This window comes from Microchirus variegatus (assembly GCF_963457635.1).
Source record: "Microchirus variegatus genome assembly, chromosome: 15".
Taxonomy (NCBI): Eukaryota; Metazoa; Chordata; class Actinopteri; order Pleuronectiformes; family Soleidae; genus Microchirus; species Microchirus variegatus.
The window spans coordinates 11,746,685-11,752,842 of NC_139816.1; positions in this window are offsets into that span (position 1 = coordinate 11,746,685).

Sequence of the window (6,158 nt, forward strand, 5' to 3'; positions counted from 1 at the left end):
TCGGTTGTTCAGGAGAACCGCTGCTCACGTAACTATTACGGGATTTTCAGTGATCTCGTTGAGCCCCGAGATTACAATAAAACACAACGTTCTCAGCAATGGCTGAACTGTTTGTTTCGAACAGTCAGGGCTTCATAAACAAGGTAATGACGCAGATACACACCAAAAAAAACAGCGATAATAGGAACTTCCGGTCTAGTTCCGCTTTAAGAGAGCCGTGACACAGAGGTACGTAACAAAAACGGCAACGAGAGACTCGAGAACCAGGAAATAAGTAGGTGCTTGATGAAGGGATTTGGAGCAGGTGCACTCCTGCCGCAGGTGAACTGATTGAATGCTGAGATGAGTGCAGGGGGAAAAGAAGGAGGCGTAGGCAGAGAAGGCGGAGCATGACAGTATAAGACAATGGCCGATGCATTTCGGTCATTGTATTGTTTTGTGTTTTTTTTTTGCTCTTCTCAATGACATTTGACTGCCTATGTCTAACCCTGCCCAAACAATTATTAGTTAGATATGTGCCAACAATGACATTCATTGCAACACAACAGAGAACAGCAGAGCCGCTTGTTTGTTTTTCGGGTACCGATAATTGGGAACGTTTGCGGTGGGTTGTTTCGGTACTATATGGAAACGCAAACAAAAACATGTACCTTACTGAACCATTCCACTCGGTACAAACACATCATAAGACGCTAAAGCTCGATATGTGGAAGTCAGCGGAAACCAAAAACAGATCTGCAGTAAAAGGAAAGTCAATATTCTGCCCATTGATTCATCTTCAAACAGCTAAACAGCCTCTCATTCATCCGTTCATCCTACATCGCTAATTCTTTACTGGCACAGAGTGTTGCGTTCACGAATTGGTTCATTTGAAGTAAGAAGCCTGTCTGAGAAAATGTGTTTACAAGGCCAAGTCAGCCATTGTGAGCTGCTGACTTTCCAGCTTGCACAGCTAGGAGATCTAATCTCTTAGTTTTTTTTTCTTTCTATCTAATTGGAGTGCTAAGATAATAGGGCAACGCTACTTAAAAAAAAAAGGAGCATCCTCGCTACCATTTGAAAACACCTCGCTGCCAAACGCCTCGCGTGTAAGTCGTTGTCGAGTTTTCATGAGCCTGTGTACATTTGGGTTTGATTTGTCAAAGGAAAAAAACGCAGGCCACATTTTTTATGTCCTTTTTATGACACAGTCATAATGATGATTGGTGATTAGCAACAGGCTCACACTAACTCTTCAATCCTGCATCAGTCTGCTCTGCGTTCTTTAAATTCCACTGTTGCATCACATGTTAGGAGTAAATCTATCATTTGAAAAAAAACAAAAAAAACAACACTTTACTCTCAGATGAACTGAATCATTATGTGTTTTGAGGGGGTAGTAAATACATTATAAAACATATTGACTTCTAAATCAAACCTTGTAAATGATTCATTGTGAAGAAAAATATCTCCGATGACTATAAGTATTAAGCTAAAATTTAATCAAAGCAGAGAAGTGATATCCAATCACTCGTGGTGACTTCAGACATGTCAAAATGTAAACTGTCCAATGTTAACATCAGGTTTCAGCAGGACCTTAAAAAAATAGTCCTGCTGCCTCATTTAATGGGACACACGTCGCACCCTGAAGTGGTCACCAATTAGTCCTCCATAAGTAAAACCAACAAGTCTCCACAGCTCTCACACTCCCATTTTATGCTCATTAATATGTGTGTGTGTTATAATATTAGTTTGCATAACACATTTTGCTGTCAAATCTGACTCCAGCACACATGCTGTGGTGTGAAGTGAACCCACACCTGATTTTGTGTAAGCGATCACACATACGAGCAACTACCGGTGTCAGTTTAGTGCATAATGAGTGTTTATCTGAGTGAGATTGATTTGATATTGATGGTGTGTTATATTTAAGGATGGCTGTTCATGTCCTCCCAGTTCCTCATCTCCTTAAGTGAACACCCGTCATTGACAATATATTCTATTCATTGACTGTAATGAAACTTGTGGAATAAATGTTATTTAGAATATTTTCATTTGGATCTGGCGTTTTTGTAAAACATTTATCTGCTCTGCCATAAATAGACAGTCGCTCCTCCAAATGCTCCTATGACATTATGTTTTCTATAAGAACTAAGATTTAAAAACTCTCCCAGGGGTGAAAGTCCCTTGTGATTTTCAAAGAAGAAGCCAAAGCCCAGACAAGATTAAGCTGACCTGGTATATGATTTCTACAAAAAACACACAACAAAGCCTGGAATTTTATTGGTGATTGGGAATTGGACATAAAGACCTCTAAGGCTGCTCTTCCCATGATTATTCTCAGCTTCAACCAGATTTGTATTTATATTTTTATCCATTCAATCTATTTACGTTTAAGGGATAGTGGCACATTAAACAATAGAAAATGCCAGCTCACCCACAGTGTGGCGAGTATTTTGTTTTTTGGTCCCCCTGGTGGAACAAAAACAGGTAAGGCAACTGTGTTCCTCAAAATATTAATTTTCCTTAGAGTAAAAAACCCTCCATGGGGAAGATTTAAACGGTTCATTTCTCATGAATAACCTTCTCAGGTTTTATTCCTGTGTGTCCACACTCTCACTGCTTATTGTATCACATTATCTTTGGCCAAACGTGGATTAGGCTTTACAATATCATTGCAGAAATGTAACAATAATTTTCCACTTTTTATGTCATAGGACATGCATTTCAATGTCATTCAATGTCACAACTAACAATTGGTTTGGGTCACATGAAACATGAGTAATCCCTTTCACGGCATTTTAAACATCTGCGCAAGAGTCTCTGTGAATGTTTCTTATTCCAGATATCGCAGGTGCAGCTTCTCTGGTCTTTCACTGGTTCGATTATATAAAGGGAAACACATCAACAATTCAGACATGTTGAGGAGAATGTCAGAGTGTTTTTGGTTGTGTCAGCGGTGTTTCTCATACCTGGTCCCTTCGGGAACGCAGACGTTTCCCTGCAGCTCCAACGCAGCTGATTCAAATGAATGGGTCGTTATCAGGCTTCTGCAGAGCTGCTCACTGATGAGCTGACTATTTTGAATCAGGTGTGTTGGAGCAGGGAAAACATCTAAAACATGCAGGGACATGAGAAACACTGGTCTATAGGTCACTTCTGACCTTTTTGATTTTTTTTTATCTTGAGGTCAAAAGTGTCCTATAAAAAAATACTATAAATCAACCATATGGACTTTATCATATAGTATTGTATCAAATCATATCGTAGTGTATAGTCGAACCACATCTACAGTGTGATTCCCAGACGCTGAATCTCGAATCCTCTCACTATAAGGCTATAGTGATAAGCTGCTTCCTGAATCTACACTATACTACGTTCACACACGGCGCAGTAAAAACAATAAATCAACATACATGGCATTTACATGGGGAAATGACACAATCCGTGTAATGTCAGACATCTGTCAATTTTGTGGAGCATCACTGCTAAAAACCAAAAACGTGTGTGTTCTTCTCGATTGATGATTGATTTATGTTTTCCAGGATCATTTTCATGTCCTGATGTCAGGGGGGAAAGTAGCCATCAGCATCTGCTTTGTGAATATTTCATGTTTCATGTCACTTTTTTTTCACATTGTGATCACACTCACTCCTGTATAAAAAAAAACCTGCCTGCAATCACACTATTATGAGACATTGTATACCATTGCATTATGTCCATAGATGTGAGCACAACATCCATTCAACCACACACACAACGACTTTGGATGACAGATCCAGATATAATTGTGTCTACAGTACCAAATTGCACATAAATGATTTCATCTCTCCTCAGCCAGACCTTAAGGCATACATATATTGTGAATTTCCCTTCGTTTTTTTTTTTTTTTTTAAATGAGTCACACAATCCTTTCAGGCATCTATTCAAGACGCCGTCTGCCAAAGAGCCTCTAGTGAGCATTGTCGTGCTTTGCGATGAGTTTGGCACTGGGTTTGACACGCGAGGAGCTGAATCTATAACCTGAGCGGGGAGATCACGGGAACAGAGACAGTTGATGGAATGGAATTCTTCACATTGCTGTAATGGGTATAATTACACAAAGAAAAGGGGGCTTTTAGGTTAAATTACCCATGATATTCACCATGGGTAATGATAGAAATACAGAAGGTTAAACGACACCAGGAGCAGAATGACTTCTGACATTCAGGTTCTTTTTTTTTGAAAAGGGGGGAATTATAACAGAGGCTTTATTGGCAAATCGAAATACCCCTCATGATGGAGTGAGGAGATTGGTTTGGAAGGACTTTAAAAAAAAAAAAAAAAAAAAAAAAACGGGCCATATTTTGTGAACATGGCCAAAAACAGTGGCCAGATAGAGTGTTTACAACGGTGGAAGCAATTTAAGTTGCATTGTGATGCCTGGAAATTGTCCTGCTGAGATGTGCACGTACTCGAACGAGTAACCATGGCAGACAAGGAAAAGCTGAAACGACTCAAGCAATTAAGGCAGTTGCCTCGCTTTGAGTTACTCCCAGTTTCTTCCCAGACAGGTTTGTGTATATTCAAGTCTTGTGTGCTTTTTTCTCTCTGTGAGAACTATATTCTCTCTGGTCCAAACACTGACCTTCACAGACAGCAAACAGCCCAATTAGTGCCTGAGAAGGTGGAGCAGGGTCGGAAACCTGATCACCATGCAATTACCTCAAGTCACCCCCGTGAGCAGACGCCCACACAGCTAACTATGAGGATGCAGCGTTCGCTGATAATACTGTGTATATATATATATACGACTGCGAGGGAAGAGGAGAGCGAGTTGCTGTGCGGTTGTATTATGTGCTTCCTCGAGAGTTTCACTTTCTCTATACATTTCAAATCAGTCCTCTGCTAACTTCTTCTCCTCCAACAACCTCACTTTGCTGGAGTTTTGCTGCTAGTCACTTTGTGCTCTCTCTCTCGCTCTCTCTCTATGGCGCCGATTGGCTGACACAGGCAGTGCGATGGGCTCTCTGGTGACTCGGCAGAAAGCAGAGGATCATATCATACAGCATTATACATGTTAAACACTTTTTATTGGATTCTTTCCTTCGTGAACTTCTGTCTGAAGAAGACTTATCAAGGAAGGGTTTCCCATTATGCATATCAAGGCAAGTCCCATTCATTTATACAACTCTACCATGTACAATTTATCAAAACAAACAAACGTATAGAGTACAAACTGTTATAAACCATTAGAATTACTTGATAATATTACACACAGTGTCAAAATCCGAAAGCATGCAGTGACACTATAATAACTGCACTCGTTTACGCTCAATAATTGTCTTTGTGGGTGAATCAAGTAAAAAAAATAAACATTATCTCACTGTAAATACAAGAAAACAAGGAATTAACATCAAAGTTGATTGATGACGATGTACAAGCGACAAATTCATACTGCAGAGGGAAAAAAATAATTATAACATGATCCGCCTCCGTTTTTATCTTAGCATGAAGCCTGTTTAAGGCAGCTGAAATGACCAGTTTAAAGCTTCATGCATCAGTGATATTTTATAGGAACAAAGGGCTAAGTGCAATGTCAATTAGCCACCATCCTGCTTTTCATGTCCTCACGGCTTAATAAGCACCGTTGGTTCTTTTTGGGTTTTTTCCAGCCAGTACACAATGAGCAGCAAGTAGCCGACAGATAAACTGAAAACTATAAAGCCACCGGTCAGTTTAAAACAAGCTACAAGCATAGTCAAATATTATGCCTCAGTAGCTGGTGGCAGCAAAAAGAGACTGAATGTATGACCACGTTCATCAGAAACATGTCAGCCCCAGTGTCCACAGTTTAGGTTCATACAGCTGTGCACACACAACTAAGATGGAACAGTCACTAAAGCATTTTAAGCAAAATAAACCAGTACTCAAGCCACTTTATTTATTCTTGTCCTTGGCTTTGAGTTCTTTTAGAGTCATGTTTCCACAAGTGAAACTACACTAATACACTTAATAGAGGGCACAAAAAGGTCACAGGAAAAAAAATATGGTCACTTTTCATTTTTAGCATCTGTAAAAATCAACAGTAGTTCCTTTAACCTGCCGAGGAGGACACCCGTATGCATGCAACGTGTGTTTCAGTATCTTCCTTCCCTTTGTTTTAAATTTTACATTCATTTTACAATGTATGGCAGTGC